Source organism: Polypterus senegalus, chromosome 3, assembly GCF_016835505.1.
Source record: "Polypterus senegalus isolate Bchr_013 chromosome 3, ASM1683550v1, whole genome shotgun sequence".
Classification (NCBI taxonomy): domain Eukaryota; kingdom Metazoa; phylum Chordata; class Cladistia; order Polypteriformes; family Polypteridae; genus Polypterus; species Polypterus senegalus.
Genome location: NC_053156.1, coordinates 235,094,727 through 235,115,874, shown reverse-complemented (window position 1 = coordinate 235,115,874; position 21,148 = coordinate 235,094,727). Strand labels below are relative to the sequence as shown.

Here is a 21,148-nt window from a genome sequence, read left to right as displayed (position 1 = left end):
TCCATGCCCTCAACCCGTGGCCCCCAAACCAACCAGGGTGGCAGCCCCCACGTGATCCAAGGCGGGCACACGCCCTCTTCCGATCCTTTATGGCGTCCCGGCCGGGTCGTCGCCCTGGCACCTCTGACACTTGTAAAAGGCGGACTTTGTCATGTCACTAATTCTAATCAGTCTTGTTGTTTGGAAGTAGACTTAAATCTGATTATAGAGTAATGAGATTCCAAAATCCTGCCATGTAAACTCAGTGGTTGGACTGATGAATCCTATTTTTCTCTGTAATCTGTTTGCAATTTATCATATTGGAGGATTTGGATTACTCGTTTCAAATCCTTTCTGCTTTGCATAGTCTAGAAAAGGTCTGTAACATTTCATGCATTCTTGCAGGAATTTATAATGCAAGAATTCATTTGTGTTCTACCCCCAGTGTTGAACACAGTATGTTCTCAGTATTTTGGGATGTCATTCTCTCTAGCTATTTATTGTATTTCATTATTATTATTATTTTGTTCTTGAAATCCTGCTTTTGTTTTTCTTCTGAATTACCTTTACAGACAGGTGCAATATTTGATTACAACTGAAATACCAAACATCCATCCATCCATCCATTATCCAACCATATATCCTAACTACAGGGTCACGGGGGTCTGCTGGAGCCACTCCCAGGCAACACAGCGTGCAAGGCAGGAAACAAACCCTGGGCAGGGCGCCAGCCCACCGCAGGGTGTACACACACACACCCATACACCAAGCACACACTAGGGACAATTTAGAATCATCAATCCACTTAACCTGCATGTCTTTGGACTGTGGGAGGAAACCAGAGCACCCGGAGGAAACCCACGCAGACACAGGGAGAACATGCAAACTCCACGCAGAGAGGACCCGGGAAGCAAACCCGAGTCTCCAAACTGCGAGGCAGCAGTGCTACCCACTGGAAATACCAAACATCTATAACATAAAAAGTGAGTCATAAATTCCAAAAAAAGAAGAAAGTTGAAATAAAATGTAATTTCTGTGTCTTTATCCTGTATATTGTTTTTACTATAATAATGTAGTAAACTCATTGATCTGTTTTAAATGATTTATTTATTTATTTATTATGTAAGAAAGGAATAAAATAAGACTCTCATGATCACTTCGTACATCACAACAAAAGTCAAAATACAGTACAAAGGGTGAAACAGATCAGGTGTAGTTTACATTTAGAAGATATGTTTATCTCAAAGCAGGAACCACACATACCATGAGAACACCTAATTAAACAAATGGGGGGGTCAGTTTTCCCAGGAAATTTACAAATACTTCAATTTAATAAGAACCTCAATGCTTGCCTTGTAACTAAACTAGTAAACCAATCTTTAGCATACACCATGTCTGAAGCATAACCTGCAAGAAATTGTTATTCAACAAAAATATGTGTGGATGGACAGATATAACTTACTCGGTCTGCTGTTGGATATACGTTAAAGAGTCGAGTGATAATTTTTGAGATACAGCACAGATTTATCATCTTTTTATGTCATGGTGGTGTTTAAACGGAACGTATGGACCAAAATATTTGCAAGCATCTATGTCACTGTTTATGGAATAAACAAAATGTTATCCTTTACAAATAAAGAGCTGTATGCAAGCAAAAAATATGAATTAAATTTTTTTATCACAGTCCATATTATAACTGTTTACAACAACATTTATTTCTATAGCACATTTTCATGTACAGAATTCTTTACAAAGAAATACAAGAAAAGAAAAATAAATTAGGTAAGAATTATAATGAATAAGAAACAAAAAAATAAATCTTGTTCTGTTAAGGGCTTTTTTTGGCTTATTTGGATATAAACAGTTTCTGTTACTTTTTGCTCAATTTTCCAAATGATTTAAATTTTGTGTGTGGGTCTGTATTTTTTTTTTAAGTGCCTGTCGTTAAGGTCCATGTCCCACATTTCTAGGGGTGTGGCCTCAGATGTTGCGAGCTGTTTGTCATCGGCACACCAACATAAAATGTAGATGACAAAAACCTACAAAAAACCTTTCTCTTGTGGGGTTCGTTCTGTTTTAACTTCTTGCTTGTTCTATTGACTTTAAATTATACCTCACGTTTGGGCCTTGATTGCTATATTTAATTTAATTTAATTAATTTATTTATTTTTCCTGCATGTCCTGCTATTACTTAAAAAGTGTACCTACCAGTTAGCAGGTGGGACAAAATCAATATGAGCTTACATAACACAGATATACAATTAGTGGAAATGTAGAGTCTCTATATATAATATCTTGTTATAAATCTCTGAAGAGGAGTATAATGATAAGGTCAATGGTCGGGAGGACCGAAAAAACAAAAGAAAAAAAAAACGTTCTGGTTAAGCTGGAGTGTTTGAGGGTATGGAGATTGAACCAGCATTATTGTGGCTTTAAAAATAAACTCCATTGTCATTAAGCTACACTGCTTACAACAAGATAAGAATGATGTCTTATTTTAATGTAAGACTTTGTAGAATCTGGTCGTCATTAGAAAATAAAGTAATAGCTCAAACAAAATCACATTTTATTGAAACAAAACAAAACAACACTTTATTTACATATATAAAGCAGAAACAACATGAACTTAATACCTCTGTTGTAAAAGTACACTGTATAATACAGTATAACCTTTAAACATTAATTGAATACCAATAAATGCGTTTTATTTTTGCCAATGGAGGGTAAATGTTTTAGAATAACTGTTTGTATGAGTCAGTTTAAATTTGTTTTGTTTCATTTGCTTAAAACACATTTAAACAGTTGTAAAAAGTCAGGATTTAGGAAGTATTTGTGATATTTTAGTGTTCTTTTCTATTTATAGATTGCATTATAGGCTCTGTTTTGGTTATTATGGTGCCACGTTTTGCTGGGTGTTTGAGTCACACACTATGTGGCATGTGATATCTTGAACGCCTGGAATATTGTAGTTAAGGATTCTCCTTTTGGAACTAGCTGAAAAAGAGTAGAGTTGTACTAAAAAACAGGTAAAAAAAATTACACCACGAGATGAACAGAAAAAGGACAAAAGATTAATCAAAGTCCAAAAATCAGAAAGATTCCTAGTAGCAAATCAAAATACTTAATAACAGGATGAAGCAAATGTGTTTTATACCCATGTGGTGATCAAGTCACATACAACTCAATATCATTCAATGAACATGGTAAACAAAATGATGATGTCTAAGCACAAACCGCACCAAATGGCAACACACCAAACTACAAAATAACAAAAAAAATAAAAAAGTAAAGACAAATAAATGCTTTTTGTTTTGTTTGTAATATCTTATATATAAACGTCTACGCTTGGAAGTGTGTGTGTGTCTGTCTATCCGGCCCGGAAGTGAGAGGTGGAGTCAGGGTAAGGGTTCTACCTCCGAGGAAACAAACTCGCTTAGCCGCCAATACAAAAGTGAGGCTAGCACGTTGGTAAAATGAAACCTCCGAAGAAAGACACACTCGCTTAGCCGCTAATACATGAGTGAGGCAAGCACATCGGCAAAACAGTATCCCTTTTACTTTTCTTCCTGCCACTAATACACAAGTGAGGCGAGCACATCAGCAAAACAACACCTCAGAAGAAAGACAAAGTCGGTTAGCTGATAATGCACAAATGATGCGAGCATGTCGGCAAAATGAAATCTCCTAGGAGAAAGTTGCCCAGAGTAGTTCCTTTCAATTACCTGACATCTCTACATTTCAATTTTTTTTCTGATGATTTCAATAGTTTCTAGGACCTGCACGAGTTTACACAGCTAGTTATGCTGTAAAAGTCTGTGACAGAGTATTTTTTGGCCTCTGCCAGGAGATTGCAGAGAAAGCTCTTTGCTTCCAGAAACTGCTATCAGAAGGTGACAAAGCTCCAAGTTAACCACTGGTTAGTTTATTATACCAATTCATATTTGAATGATCCTTTAATGAAAGCGAAGTATAAAATTATTATTTGTTTTGTTGTTTTTTGGGTTTTTTTGGGTGATTAGTTTTTTTATTATTTATTACTGGTGGTACCTTAAACAGACTGGTCTTCCTACAGTGCATTTCCCAAAATTGAACCTGGTCTCTTTTTTTGCCTATGTTCCTTGAGATGTGGAGATAGAAAAAATGTAAAGATCAAGAAATGAAAAACTAATTGGATGAAAGAAAAGACATTATCAGAACACATACAGAGTTCTGAAAAATGAGGATGTTAGACAAACTAAGTATCACAAGCACAAAAATATTGCTAATTAAAAACAAAGTTAAAAACTTTGCTAGGAACTCAGTAAACAGAAGATAAACATAATTTTAAGAAATCACTTTTTTTTAAAAAAAAATAAATATATTAAAACTAGGACACCACAAATGTCACAGTGACATTTTAGGTTACACTGAGCAAGTGGCAGAGCCAATGATTAAAGCAAAATGTTCAAAATTGAAATATGATGATGTCACTGTCCTAAGGATGAAAATAATATTTAATAAAAGCAACATGCGCCAAAACTGCGCAGAATGTTTCTTTCTAGTAAAAATGATAGATCCCTGTGGGACACAGACATTGTGAATAGTAGTCAGGCTCATAAGAAGTGCACACTGTATCATCTAAAAAGCAGAGACATGTCTGCTGTTTATTCCAAAGGCAACAAATAGGAAATGTTGCAGGAAAGAATGTAAAGTGCCATGCAATCAACCTCAGATGGATCTGGTCTAATGTAACCCATTTTCATTTCAATTTAGTTCATTGGTTGATTGAGTGACTAAGGAGGCAAATACTTTGTCACATGGGTATTCTTCCTTCAATAGATCAAATGATCATTTAAAAACTGTTTATTGTGTTTCCTAGGGGTGCCCTTCAAAAGTAATTAAGTGTTAGGAATGAGCAAAAATAGAGGAAATCAGTAAAGGGGTAAATATTTTTTCATGGCACTGTAGAAGGGAAGATCAAGGAGAATGTTTCTACTAATTTAGTAGATTGCGATTAGCTCTGTTTAATCGGTGAAGAAAATGGCTCCAGTCAACTTAAAGGAGTTGTCTTTTAAAGATAGCAAAGTAAAAAGACTTGTAAGCAAAAAGGGAACCTGTACTTTAATTCCAGAGCCACCTTTAATCAATAACTTGATGAGTGACACAATCAGGATAACAGTTGCATTCACAGTTTTTTATGTTGTGTTTTAATTATTATAAAGGATAATTTAATGAATACTAATACATTTCCTATTCAATACATTACATCATTTAAGCTATTTTTTTATCCCTGTGCTTTGTGTTGTATTTCAGAATCCAAATACCAAGGGGGGAGCTTGATTTCTTGACTTTTGTGCTAGTATGTTGCCTGGCAATGGACCTCTGGCACATGACTAGTAATTTCAGTCTTTTCTTGGTATGAAAGCAATTGTGCTAGGAACAAGCACCGCTTAAGAGACATTTTTTGTACACACTAATCTCCCTGTTCTACTTTATTTTTTCAGTGTTGGTGTTGGTTAATCATAGAACATTTTACAAAAGTTTACCTGAAGAGCTTTGCTTCAGTGTGTTAATGTACTTGTCTTAAGTATTGGATCAAGTATTCTATTGTGCTGATAAAAAGTTATCTATTCTGTGTTATTAAGTCTAGGATACAGTTTTTTACAGCAAGATTCAGATTATGTTTTCTTTTGTTTTCTAAAATGCTATAGAGTTACTGGTGGAGATTCTTGCAAATGTTTCTTGATACTAATCTATAGTAAAAGTATTTTTGTTTAAATGTCATTTACAGGTTAGTACAATTTGTATCAAGTTTTCAAACAACTGAAGTTTTAATTGTAACAGGATAATGTGGTTAGAGCAAGTATCTGACAGGCATGTGACAGTTAAACTTTACAGACAGCATTAAAAAAAATCAACTTTGGTGAGTGAAGAACACATTTATAAGGTAGTTTTGAATAGTACAGTCTGTTGAGGGCAGTACTGAATTTCATATGACATTTGATCAGTTTAAAATAAAGGATTTTTAATCCACCCAACTCAAGTACAACAATGATCACAGTCGATATACAGACTTGTAAGTGCTCTTTCTCTTTCTGTCTCTGTCTGTGTCTCTTCTCCAAAGAATGTTGCCTGTTGCCTCCTGACTCTTGACTTACCACACTGCGACAGTGGGCTTACTTTTAAAGTCGATCTGGGAACTGCTCCCAGTCTCCCCTACAAGTCATCTGGAGTACTTCTGGGCCATGTGGGAACCAGGGCAGTCCTTCTCCAGCATCACACTCTGGTGGTCCCCAAAGACCTTGACAGGGTTGTGCTTCCAGACTCCATTTCCCATGAACCTTGTGGATGTCCTAATCAGGTTTAGCCCTGAGGATCTTTGCCACCTGCCATGTAGGGGAATGGCCTACTCCTGGTATGCCAATTCTCCCAGTCTTTCCATTATGGTTTCCTGGCTTGGTATGAAACCTTCCATTACCCTGGCCAAGCCTGTCTAACCTTCTGGGCATCCACAGCCACCAAGTTCTGGGTTATGGATTTCTAAGAAAGGAGTCTTAACAAGGGACAATTCCTGATTCCCTTTTCCTCTCCTTCATACAACAGAATATAAAAGTAGGTGGTGGTGGAGTCCAAGTTGTAATGGTATTGAGAAGGTAAACTTGGCTCAGCAGGGAGACAATATGCTCAGTGGATACCAGAGGCCAATGAAGCAATTACCCCTGGACCTTTTTAAGAGCATCTGTGTCATTTCATCTACTGTAATACCAGGTCATAACTGTTAAATAACAATCTTTGCCATATTTCTTTGAATCTTGAGAGGAGAGTTGTATTGAATGATCAGCGTCAAGACTGCAATTCAGGCATATTCTCAGGAGGCAAGAGAATGATGTGAAGTAATCATCAATGGCCCAGATAAGAAAGCTACCCAGCATACCAGATATAGAGCACACCGTAAGCATAGTTAGCAAGGCCATTTTTATTATATGTTTTTAAGACTTGGGAACTCTGCATTTTCCTTGTGTTTAAAACTAATTTTTTACAGGTGAACTGTAATTCCACTTTATTTGAATAACTACGGAGAAGGGGTCCATAGTACAAAAGAAAAAAGGTAAAATTTAACACGATTGGAAAAAATTGTTTTACGCAATATAGTGATGGATCTTGCTAATGTAAAAGCTCCTCTTGGTTGTGGCCATATATTCATACTTTAAATTTACAAGTTAGTTCCGAGTGTCTTGCCTTCATCCTAAACCACCAGTTGCATTTTAGCTGATACAATTGTTGTGAATCCTTCACTGCTAAATGGATCTTCTCTTAAATGTCAAGTTCTGGCTGTGCTTGAAAATCTAACTCCTACAGGGGATCAACACTGAAGCCTTCATTAAATTCACACTTTCTAATGTAATCAGTTCTTCATGTGAGCTGATTCTGAGTTTTAAATGAAAGCACAGCAGTTTATCATAAAGTATGTTTCTAAGTGCCAAGTTAACCTTTCACTTTTCATTTCTTCATTGCCATAGTTGAGCACTGAGTTCTTTAAAAATGAGATGATTGTAGGATATAATCAGAGTATAATCATTATTGTTAGGTGTTACCTAATGACTTTGTACATTTTTTAGAATTTAATTCAAAAGGAAGAGTTCAAATCAGATGTACGTTTGCTGTTGTAGATGTATGTTTTTAAGTACAGTAAAAACTGTGAAAAACAAGTGAAAAGTCTTTTGTGCACAAGTGCATAATCAGGAAAAACATTGAGTCAGGCAAAAATATATGTGAAGAGTTTAGCAAATTCAGCAGAATAGCTTTCAGCAGAAAACCCACATCCTGTGTTATATAGTGAGACCAGAAAATGTGAAAACATCAGATTGGCACACAACTAGAATAGAGTTGTTTTCAGTCTTTTTTTTTTTTTTAGGAGTCACAGAATGTTTTTCACATACTTTGTAAAATTAGAGTGAAAAGATTTTAATCCATGAAACAATGTACTTTTTAACACAAAATCAATATTTGACATGATGGCTGATGTGTATTTATTTTGCTGCTTTGCTTTTTAAACAATTCAAAAGGGGATTAACTACATTTAAAATGTTGCATTTAAGTATACTGAACAGAGCTTCTACAGTTACAGAAAAAGAAGAGGGACCTAGAATTTATAAATGTTTAAAATACAGTCTTACAGTAGTATATTGAAATAAATAAGAAAGACCAGTGTAAATGATTATTTTAGACTATTAAATTTAACATGCCAGTAGTTATTCTACAATTATTCCACAATTGTAAAATTGATTTTGGATGGTGTATTTTACAGGGGGCATGAGCTAACAAAAAGCAGGGTTCTTTTGCCCTAAGCCAAATGTGAGCCCAAAAACATATATACTCACCTCAAACAGGCAGAAGTGGATAAAATACTTGAATTTTAAGGAAAACAGCACTTAGCTTGATGTTTTCCACTGACTTAGTTTGGACCAAACCACTGTAGAGGCACCACATCAACATAATCAATCAAGAATCTCTGTTATAGAAGGAAGAAAAGCAAGATTCTTGTCTTTCCAACTGTATACAGGTGGCTTGTCTTGATTTTTCTTCCAACAAAACAGCATTCATACTCTCAGTTATGAAATAATCAGTAGATACAGCAGTTTGTATTAGCTTTCCTCCTTTTTTTTTTCTCTTATTCAAGTTCCAATAATTAATGCATCTCCACATATGCCTCTTTTTTATACTCACTTATTGGTACACAGTGTAATATCAAGAGACAGGCGCCGCTCCAGCAGCTCCGTGTATGACTGTATCTTTCTACCTTTTTTCTCTATTTTTTTCTATTTCACTGATCACTCCTACCACTTTCTTTTATGTGGACTCATTCCCTGGACACATTTTACTACTTTTACTGCTTGGACATGAATTTTTATACCCCGAGACTCGTCCATTCAAGTAGTCAACTTCAAGTGCTGAGAACAAATGCCCACGCCGGTGTGTTTCCCTATTTACCTGACGAGGTAAGAAGGCGGTATCAGGGCAGCACAGCTGGTGCTAAGATAAAATCCAAGCGTCTAGCGAGAAAGTGGCGCTACAAACCTTCGGTGCCTTCTGTGATCCTGGGAAATGTGAACTCACTACCAAATAAGATCGACGAACTGGTGAAGAATGTCAGGACCTACAGAGAATGCAGTTTGCTGTGTTTTAGTGAAACGTGGCTAGCAACTAACATTCCAGATGCTAACGTGGAGCTACCCCGGTTTAGCACAGTTAGAGTGGACAGATACGCAAGTACCTGCGGGAAGCAGAAAGGAGGGAGAGTCGCTCTCTATGTCAATACAAGGTGGTGCAACTCTGGACATGTAAACATTAAAATCTCCACTTGCTGCAGGGGCATCGAACTGTTGGCCGTAAGTTTGTGTCCCTATTACTTGCCCAGAGAGTTTGGACACGTCATTGTTGTTATTGTTTACATCTCTCCTTGGGCGGATGTGGAGATAGTGGGTGACATCATCCATTACGCGGTTGCTAAATTACAAACACAGCACCCTGAGGCGCTTGTGCCAATTGCTGGAGACTTTAACCATATGATGCTGGACAAAACATTACCTGCCTTCTCCCAGTATGTGGATTGTAACACCCAGGGAAATAGGTCTATCGACCTGCTGTATGCAAACGTTAAAGAGGCATACAGCACCACCCCTCTGCCTGCGCTTGGGAATGCAGATCATAACCTGGTTCTGCTTCAGCCTCACTACAAACCAAGAGTGAAGGCGCTACCTACAACCACACACTCATTCAGGAAGTGGTCCCCTGAGGCAGAGCACTATGGACTGGGATATCCTGTAGGGGTCACATAGTGAGAACATTGATGAGGTTGTTGACTGCACTACTTACTACATCAACTTCTGTATGGAAATTGTAGTTCCAGTAAGAACCGTATGCTGCTATGCTAACAACAAGCCTTGGGTTACAAGTGACATCAAGGGTCTTTTGAACCAGAAGAAAAGGGCTTTTAAAGATGGTGATCAGCATGAGCTCAAGCGCATGCAGAAGGAACTCCGACTCCAGCTCAGGGCGACGAAGGAGTAGTACAGGAGAAAGCTGGAACAGATGTTGCAGAATAACAGCATGAAGGAAGTGTGGCATGGGATGAAGATCATCACTGGCTGCAGCTCGAAGAGGGGTGCCACCATTGAGAGAGACGTGGAGAGAGCAAGCCAGATGAACAACTTCTTCAACAGGTTTGATCACCCTAACCCACTCTCACCTCGGAGTACTGCAACCTCCACCCATCATTCTGCTAGGACCAGCATAGGAGAGAGTTTCCCCCAACCCACAATTACAGCAGTCCAGGTAAGCAGAGAGCTGAGGAGACTTTGTGCCAGCAAAGCAGTGGGTCCAGATGGAGTATTGCCATGACTGATGGCCTGTGTGTTGGAGCTGGGGAATCCTCTACAGCACATCTTCAACCTGAGTCTGGAACAGGGGAGAGTCCGAGGCTTGCATCACCCCAGTCCCAAAGGTATTACGTCCTAGTGAGCTGAACAACTTCCGGCCTGTCACTCTGACGTCACATGTGATGAAGACCATGGAGTGGCTGCTGCTTCACCACCTGAGGCCACAGGTCTGCCACACCCTTGACTCTCTGCAGTTCGCATTGCAGGAGAAGGTGGTAGAGGAGGATGCCATCATCTATATGCTACACCAATCCCTCTCTCACTTGGACAGAGGAAGTGGTGCTGTAAGAATTATGTTTCTGAACTTCTCTAGCGCCTTCAACACCATCCAACCTCTGCTCCTTAAGGACAAGCTAACAGAGATGGGAGTAGATTCATATCTGGTAGCATGGATCGTGGACTATCTTAAAGACAGACCTCAGTATGTGCGTCTTGGGAACTGCAGGTCTAACATTGTGGTCAGCAACACAGGAGCGCCGCATTTTGCCGCAGGGGACTGTACTTTCTCCGGTCCTATATACATCAGACTTCCAATACGATTCGGAGTCCTGCCACGTGCAAAAGTTTAAAGATGACACTGCTATCGTGGGCTGCATCAGGAGTGGGCAGGAGGAGGAGTATAGGAAGCTAATCAAGGACTTTGTTAAATGGTGTGACTCAAACCACCTACACCTGAACACCAGCAAAATCAAGGAGCTGGTGGTGGATTTTAGGAGGCCCAGACCCCTCATGGATACCCGTGATCATCAGAGGTGATGGTGTGCAGAGGGTGCAGACCTATAAATACCTGGGAGTGCAGCAAGCGCCCTCTTCTACGTGGTGGTGTGCTGGGGAGTCAGCATAAAGAAGAGGGATGCCTCACGCCTGGACAAACTGGTGAGGAAGGAAGGCTCTATTGTAGACACGGAGCTGGACATTTTGACATCAGTGGTAGAGCGACAGGCACTGAGCAGGCTCCTGTCAATCGTGGAGAATCCACTGCATCCACTGAACAGTATCTTCTCCAGACAGAGGAGCAGCTTCAGCGACAGACTGCTGTCACTGTCCTGCTCCACTGACAGACTGAGGAGATCGTTCCTCCCCCCGTTATGCGACTATTCAATTCTAGCCGGGAAGGGTAAACGTTAATATTATACAAAATTATAGTCTGTCTGTTATACCTTCATTGTTATCACTCATTAATTTAATATTGTTCTTTATCAGTATGCTGCTGCTGGAGTATGTGAATTTCCCCTTGGGATTAATGAAGTGATAGATAGATAGATCCTATCTATCTATCTATCTATCTATCTATCTATCTATCTATCTATCTATCTATCTATCTATCTATCTATCTATCTATCTATCTATCTATCATGAGGTGACCTAAACTGTTTAAAGGCCTCAAAAAAGACCCACAAACCAGGTCAGGACCTTTACTGGTCTGCCTAGAGATAGGCCTCATCCCAGGTAGCCTTACCTCCACTACACAGACAGACGCTGGCATACACAGGACCAAAATGAAGGTCCAAACAGGCCTCACCACAGGCAGCCTGGCCGCCATCTCTACAGAAAACTTTGGCATGCACAGTCCCAAAAGGGAAAGGGTTCTTAAATTTTAAACACGTAAAATGTACAAATATGCCTTTCAAGGTAGTGTGTAAATTATAATTACCCTTGGCTTATGAAAAATGCCAATGAAAAATATTTATATATTTATTTAGAATAAGCAAAAAACAACAACAATTGAATAAGATTAAATAAGGCATAAAGGATTTTCCTAAAATGTCAATCCAAAGCAAAACAGTCCAAATCTATAATCCAATGGCACACATCTACAAAATAATAGCAAAATTCCACAATCTCTAAAGAAGTTCTGCTGGGGCCATCTGTTCCACCAGAATAAAGAGGTAAAGGGCAGTCCCAGTCAGGGTGGGCCAACCTCTTGGGGTTCCAGCTGCAGAAAACAAGGTACTTAGGAAAAAGAATTGATACACAATACATTAAATTATATTTAAATGTAACAATATTAAGAAATAGTATATAAAAACAAAGTATGAAAAATAATCATTCAAAATGGAAAGCAATCATAACACCAGGAACAAATGCAGGCTGATGTATGACACCCAAAACCGCAAAACTGACATCTACATATCTACATAAACATAAAATACAATGACATTCCAATTATTGATTATATTTCAATTTAGAAAAAATCAATAAATCAAAATAAAAAAGGTTGAGTGTTTGGTCATTGAAGCAGGATGTAGGAGACTGTGCGCCGCTACCAGTGGTACTGTTTTTTCATATTTTTATTATTACACAAGATATCCTGTATTCTAACAATCCTGGTAGGACTTTTGTAAATGTAGTTCACTATATAAAGAAAACAATAAACAGAATGACCTTCAAGAAATGGTAAGGCCTTTAATGAATCACTGACACATTAGCCAAAGTCAATGACATGTGACAGCCCTGCACAATTTGATGAAGAGAAGGGCCCCTCCACTAAAGACAGCTTGAGACTGGCATCTGTCACATTAAATCCACACTTGGATAACTGCCGTTGCTGATGACTATTAACATCTAAAACTGCAGCAGTAGTTTCACAATTTATTAAGGACCACAATCTTTCTGAAACATGAAGATTCCTTTTTTATATCTTTTATTGAATTAATTAAAAGCATGTAGCATTCCATACAATCAAGTCAAACTTAACAAAACTAAATTCAATTCAATCTCCACCTATGAGAAAGAGATTAAGACCAACAGCCAGAGTAAAACATTAGAGAGTAGTAAAGACTGAAAGGTGTCTTACTCTCCAATATGAATGGTTATTCTAAAATGTTATTGATTAGACCCTGCCAGGTTTTAAAAAAGGTAAACAGATCCTCTAAGTGAGAATTAGATTTTTTCCAATTACAAATAGTATGTAACATCAGTTACCCACTGACTTAAAAGAGGTGCGCTAGGATTCTTTCATTTGAGCAAGAGAAGTCTACATGCTAGTAGTGAAGTAAAGGCAATTATAGTTTGTACTCCTACACTTTAAGCCTATCTGGGAGTACACCAATCTCAGCTATTAATGGGGGAGGAGTGATTGTGAGACCAAGGCTGTCTGATAGACATTTAAAAAATTTTGTTCAGAATGATGTTAATTTGGTACACACCCAAAACATGTTGCCTAGTAAGGCTGGAGCTCGATTGCAATGTTCACAGGTTAGATCTTGCCCTGGGAACATTTTGAACAGTTTTAAATGAAATACATGTGCTTGATAAAATTTTTTTAACTTGAAGAATAGAATGCTTTGCACATATGGAGCTACGGTGATTAAAAAGGGTTTTTAAAAAATCTGTTATAGATGAACTGCCTTAATCTCACAGTGGAAAAAATGAAAGAAATCCAACCTTTAATTGAAGTAAATTTATTCTGAGACAAGTAATTTCTCATCAAGAAATAATTATTCTTAACAAAACCTCAAGTGTCAGGATTATCGGCACCCTTACATTTAATACTTTGCACAACCTTCCTTTGCTAATTAAAACAGCACTGAGTCTTCTCCTTTAAGGTTGGAGAATATAGACAATTCCACTTTTCTACAACAACAACAACATTTATTTATATAGCACATTTTCATACAAAAATGTAGCTCAAAGTGCTTTACATAATGAAGAATAGAAAAATAAAAGACAGTAAGAAAATAAAATAAGTCAACATTAATTAACATAGAATAAGAGTAAGGTCCGATGGCCAGGGAGGACAGAAAAAAACAAAAACAAAACTCCAGATGGCTGGAGAAAAAAATAAAATCTGCAGGGATTCCAGACCATGAGACCGCCCAGTCCCCTCTGGGAATTCTACCTCACATAAATGAAACAGTCCTCTTTGTATTTTGGGTTCTCACGGAAGGACTTGTCATGTAGACTTTTAGCTTTTAGTCCATCAGTGTTGGAGCATCATGATGCTTTGAGTAGGTGGTGGTGGCACAGGCCACCACCACAAAGAAACCGGAAAAAGAAACAGAAGAGAGAGTAGTGGTTAGTACGGAATTTAGAGCCACCATGAATAGTTCTTATAATGAATTGAACATACAGAGTATCAGGATTAAATTAAAGTGAGGTTATGAGAAGGCCATGTTAAAGTAACGTGTTTTCAGCAGTGTTTTAAAGTGCTCCACTGTATCAGCCCGGCGAATTCCTATTGGCAGGCTATGCCAGATTTTAGGTGCATAACAGCAGAAGGCCGCCTCACCACTTCTTTTAAGTTTTGCTCTTGGAATTCTAAGTAGACACTCATTTGAGGATCTAAGGTTAAGATTTGGAATATAGGGTATCCGACATTATGATATGTAAGATGGAGCGAGATTATTTAAGGCTTTATAAACCGTAAGCAGTATTTTAAAGTCAATTCTGAATGACACAGGCAACCAGTGTAGTGACATTAAAACTGGAGAAATGTGTTTGGATTTTCTTTTCCTAGTTAGGATTCTAGCAGCTGCATTCTGCACTTGTTGCAAACGATTTATGTCTTTTTTGGGTAGTCCTGAGAGGAGTGCGTTACAGTAATCTAGTCGACTGAAAACAAAAGCGTGAATTAATTTCTCAGCATCTTTCAATGATATAAGAGGTCTAACTTTTGCTATGTTTCTTAAGTGAAAAAATGCTGTCCTAGTGGTCTGATGAATATGCAATTTAAAATTCAGGTTACAGTCAACAGTTTCCCCTAAGTTTTTTACTTCCGCCTTGACTTTTAATCCTAATGCATCAAGTTTATTTCTGATAACCTCATTGAATCCATTATTGCCAATCACTAAATTTTCAGTTTTCTCTTTATTTAGCTTAAGAAAATTATTATTCATCTGTTCAGAAATACAAGTAAGTCATTGTGTTAGTGAATCGAGAGAGTCAGTGTCATCAGGTGCTATTGATAAGTACAGCTGTGTGTCATCAGCATAGCTGTGGTAGCTCACGTTGTGCCCTGAGATAATCTGACCTAATGGAAGCATGTAGATTGAGAATAACGGCGGACCCAGGATAGAGCCTTGTGGAACACCATATAGAATATCATGTGTCTTTGAGTTATAATTACCACAACTAACAAAGAATTTTCTACCTGCCAGGTAGGATTCAAACCAATTTAAGGACCCTGCCAGAGAGGCCCACCCATTGACTAAGATGATTTCTAAGAATATTGTGATCAATGGTGTCAGATGCGGCACTCAGATCTAAGAGGATGAGAACAGATAAATGGCCTCTGTCTGCATTTACCCGCAAGTCATTTACTACTTTAACGAGTGCAGTTTCTGTGCTGTGATTTGTTCTAAAACCTGACTGAAATTTATCAAGAATAGCATGTTTATTGAGGTGGTCATTTAACTGCATAATGACTGCCTTCTCTAGAATTTTACTTAAGAAGGGCAGGTTAGAGATGGGTCTAAAATTTTCAAAAGCAGAGGGGTCAAGATTATTTTCTTGAGTAGGGGTTTAACTACAGCAGTCTTAAGACAGTCTGGGAAGACCCCTGTATCTAATGACGAGTTTACAATGTCAAAAATATTATCAATTAGCACACCTGATACTTCCTTGAAAAAACTTGTTGGTATTGGGTCAAGGACGCAGGTGGAGGGTTTCAGTTGAGAGATTATTCTGTGTAAATCAGGCAATTCTAGCCTGGTAAAAGAATTGTAATTTGTTTATAACGGAGTACTGGGGCTTAGGAGGATCTGCAGTGTTGGGGAGATGTACTATGTTATTTCTAATATCATTAATTTTTGATTGAAAAATACAGCAATGGCCTCACAGGTTTCACTGGCAGTATTTTGGAGGCATTCCTTTGTGTTACCTGGGTTTAGCAGACGATCAATTGTAGAAAATAAGACTCTGGGATTACTAGCATTGTTATTTATAATCTTAGAGAAATAGCAGCGCCTCTCAAGACGGACTGTGTTATTGTATTCTGTTATTTTAGCCTTCAGTATCTCATAGTGGATAATCAGTTTAGTTTTCCTCCATTTACGCTCAGCACTATGACATGTTCTTTTTAAATCAGACACTCTTGGAGTCTTCCATGGTATAATAATGCTAGAAGATTTTTTAACTGTCTTTTTAGGTGCAACTATGTCAACAGCAACTCTCACTTTAGAATAAAAATTTTCCACCTTACTATTTACATTATCCTTGCTATTAAAGTTGGCACTATAAACGGACTGATTGCTTAAAATGTTTGTCATTCAGAATGATTTTCAGAATCTCTCCAAATCATCCCAGGTCCTAGTTCCTCTCTTGTGCACTCCCATCCTCCGCTCACCCCATTGGTTTTCAAAGGGGTTTAGGTCTGGGGACTGAGACAGCCGTGAAAGTAATTTGATTTTGTGTTCCTTTAACCATTTTTGTGTTTATATGAATATATATTTTGAATCATTTTGCTGCCAACAGATCCAGCAACAACCTTGTTTTTGTTTCATTGGCAGAGTCTGCCAGATTTAAATTTAACATTTCTTGATATTTCATGGAATCCATGATGCCAACCTAACAAGGTTCCCAGGGCTTTTGGAGAAAAAACACCCCAAGAATATCACAGAACCTCCACCATACCTGACAAAGGGGATCAGGTTATTTTCAGTATAGACATCCATCTTTTTACACCAAACCTACCTTAAGTGTTTGTTGCCAAAATGCTCAATTTTCCGAAGCACACAGTTTCCAGTAAACCCCAGGCGCTTATATTTGTAGTTAAATGACAGGAAAGGCTTTTTTTCTGGCATGCCTTCCAAATAATCTGTTTGAATGGATGTAGCTTCTGATGGTAGTTTTGGAGACTTGGTGAATCCAAGATGCTATTTCACCAGTAGTGATCCTACTTCTCTTACTATCCTCCTCACTCTGCGTGGAAGCAAAATAAAATTGGGTCCTTTTTTAGGCAAGTTGTTAACAGCTCTAGTTGATCTGAACTTTTTAGTTACATTACAGTAGATATGGGCATTTTCAGGCAAGTAGCTATTGTTTAGTAACCATTCCCTGACATATGAAGGTCAACCCACTTTCCTGTCTTATGTGTTCTCTTACTTTTCCCATGTTGATGAATGAATAAGTGAATTTCACCCCTCTGCCACCTCATATTTATACAGAAGTAATACAGAAAGTCACGGATCACTGCTTGAAAGTTCCTACACACTCTGGTTAACCTAAAAAGTGTAAGATATAAATGAAAAAGTTTATTTGTAAGAATTTCTAGGGGTGTCTATAATTGTGGCATATGTGGTTTATTTAAAAATAATTATTTCTGGATTAGGGGCTATTTTTTCTCAGAATAAGTTTACTTTAGTTAAAAGTTGGATTTCTTTCATTTTCTCAGTGTGAGCAAATTTACCAAAAGGTGATTTTTTAATAACCCTTTTTACTCATTTTTACCAGGGTTGCCAATAGTTAAGGAGGGGACTATAGCTCTCTCAGTCTGGCGAGGGCTGAAGCTGAGTTTCATGGATTAACCTGCCCCTGAAAACAGCAGGTTAATGCCTCAGACATAACTTTGGAATCGTGCGTAAAGCATCCTTTTGAGTGTAGAGCCAAATTGAGGTAGGGGTTAAGTAGTGAGTCAGGGCAAATGTTTAACTGGCAGGATGATAGTGTGCCCAGTTTGAGGTGATTATAGAAACAGAGGATTTGGGAGGTGTTTCTGAAGTCTCATTCAGAGCTTAAGACAACTTTGAGGTGACGTAAATGCATTATTCACTTTGCTGGGTAGATTGGACCTGAAATCCTGTTTAGTCAGGCCCTGAGAAGCAACAGTTTTTGGTTTCTTCTTATTCATTTACTGTTTTTGTGTGTCACCAATTATTTAACTCTACTTCAAGTTTTTGTTTTAATAAACATTTATTCTTAACAAATAAATTGTCTTTGCCACTTGTTGTTCTGGGTTAGAATGGCAAATGTTGTACCCCAATCATGCAGTTTAAGAAAGAAGATAACCAAGCATCCTAGGAGAAGCTTGGTATGAGAACAGCTGTAGTAATCAGTATTGTAGATGACAGTTGTGATTTGTTATCAATATGCAAAACCCAAATATCACGAGTACGCTTTAACATGATGAAAAATTGCTACGAAGTATATTTTGTATAGCTTGATAGGAATGTAGTTATTCCAAATAGAAGTAGAGGGATAAACACATCAAATGGTGTTCAGTACTTGATGTGTATATCCATCAAATAAATATACTGTGAAATACTTGGTATTTGCATTTTAAAACCTATGAAGTATTTAATGCACAAAGAAAACAGAGACTGTATAGTTGTGAAAAGTATGAAGATTTGAGCATTTATTTTCACCAGAAAGCACACACATTTTTTTTTTTATATATTGTAACAGAATAAGATGCTTCTCGCACCCTTGCACCCTCAGACACCACGTCAGACACTAGGTAAAAGTCCAATAATTATATTTATTTTATAATAAAGTGCACAAAGCACCCTCTACTCCCAAATACTCCAATAAACAATGAACAATAACAAATCCTCCACTCCCAGACGCTTAGCCACCCTGCCTCCCAACTCAGCTCATCGTCTGGGAGCCCCCACAGTCCTTTTATATTCCCTGACCCGGAGGTGTTCCTTCCCAACAGTCCACAAGTCCTTATTCCTTCCGGGTCAGGGTAAATAATGTTTCTCACCCGAAGCCGCCGCTCTTCCTATGACGAACTTCCGGGTCATAGGGCATGAAGAATTCTTCGGTCCTCCCTGCAGCTCCCTCTCGTGGCCCCCATGGCATCCAGCAGGGCGGTGCACAAAACTACATGGTCCATAATGCCCTGCTGGTCTTCTGGGGACCTCCATGCTGCAAGGAGGGCTCCACCTGGCGGCTTGGGGTATTGGCGGGTACATGGCCGCCATATCTTACAGTACTCCCCCAGCGAGCAATTATAAAGATTCGGAGCGGCCTGCCCCGAGAGGGAAGTCTTCCTCCAAGAGGACGCGTCATCCGGGATCTGACTGCGTTGCCCCTGTCCTCGAGCAAACCTTGGGGACGGTGTACCTCCTGTCTCCCGGGACATTGGCCACTCGTGACCCGGTCGCTGGCAATTGTAGCACCGACGCAGTCCTCCTGGTTGGCTCTTTTCCCGAGACCTGAAACATCTCGGGAACTCGGTCAGCTCCACCCTTTCCCCCGCCAAGGAGGGTTTTCTGGCCGCCTCGCTGCTCTCCGCCCTTTTTCCCACCTTGTCAGGAGACCCCTTCTTTATTCTAAGGATCTCCAGTTTACTCTGGGGCTTGTCCACAGTTTGGGTCTCTCTATTAATGAAAGAGAGCCCTTTTACTGTCTGCACGCCCTTTGATTTATAAACAACATGGGTCGGGTCTTTAGGATCGAATCGCTCCAAGAGACAGCACCAACCAGCTGCTCTGGCTCGATCGGTCCTTCCCCCGGCCGCTCCGTAACGCTTGCCTCTCTTGTAGGGCACATCCATTTGGCACCCGCTATGGATTAAAAGCGGCCCGGATCACACTGCGCCCCTATTACATTATATACGGTACCGACATTACCTGTCTGTACCGCCAAATCACATAACACGGGAGGCTCTCGGTCCAATCGCCGCAGGTACTCACGTACTCTTCTTAAAGGCGCCGCCGCCGCTCCCAGATCTCCAACGATCTTCTTAATCGCCTCTAAAGTCTGCAAAATACTCCGCACGGGCTCGATTAATTTTTCGAGTTCCCGCACGTCAAAATAATTAGTTAATTCGGCCGGGGTTTGGCTTACTTCCTGGTTTGCCATACCGTCCGGCCGGAGCCATGAACTCGCCGCTGTCGGCACGTGTTCTGACGGGTTCCGCACGGGTTTCTGGGAATTGGAGTTCTCTACAGACGAGGACCGGGCCACCATCTTTGGTCGACTGCGACCTGCCTTTATTAATTTGTCGGCAGATCGACCAGCCATTTCCCGGCCCTCCTTACCTTCTTTTGGGTTGAGCAGTGCCGCTCACCACCCCTTTCTCCTTCGGAAAAATCAAGTCCGTCTTTTCTTGGGCGAAGTCATAAACAGCTGGACACGGAACGCCACCTTTCTGGAATCCTTCGTGGTACTTCCCGTGTCCCTCGCCCTCGCCCTCGCACCCGTAATGCGGAAGTCCTTTTCGTTGTCCGTCTGCCCGCATAAAAGCGCCACACTATCTTCGGAGATTCTCCTGCATCCCGCAGAACCTCCGGATGATCTTTTCCGAGGTATGTGCATGGTACTAAATGAGAAATTTTAAATAGATTATCTACATTTGCAGCACATACCTCGTTGTAGGTTTCTTCGTCCGGAGTCCTCTCCCGATCCGTGTAGTCGCCCTGTCGCTCATCCCGAGTGTCGGCCATGACGAACATGGAACTTCCGCTGGTGCTGTTGCCCTGTTTTGTCTTCTTTTTTCCCATTACAGACTTGAAAAAAGGTGAGGTTTCTGGCGATTTTCCTGTGTGTGTTGTGACGCTGTCTTCCCAGGGTATTCTGTCCACAGTAAAATTTTTCCAGGTCCTCTGCCAAACTGACGGCCAGAGAATCCTGCCGAGCTCGCCAACTGTAACAGAATAAGATGCTTCTCGCACCCTTGCACCCTCAGACACCACGTCAGACACTAGGTAAAAGTCCAATAATTATATTTATTTTATAATAAAGTGCACAAAGCACCCTCTACTCCCAAATACTCCAATAAACAATGAACAATAACAAATCCTCCACTCCCAGACGCTTAGCCACCCTGCCTCCCAACTCAGCTCATCGTCTGGGAGCCCCCACAG

General features: G+C 39.4%; 1 protein-coding gene across 3 annotated transcripts in view; it reads left to right on the top strand.

Moving 5' to 3' along the window:
* The window catches only part of asxl2 (ASXL transcriptional regulator 2), a 291,665-nt gene that overhangs the window by 150,868 nt on the left and 119,649 nt on the right, over window positions 1–21,148 (top strand). The gene's annotated exons all lie outside the window — the stretch shown is intronic.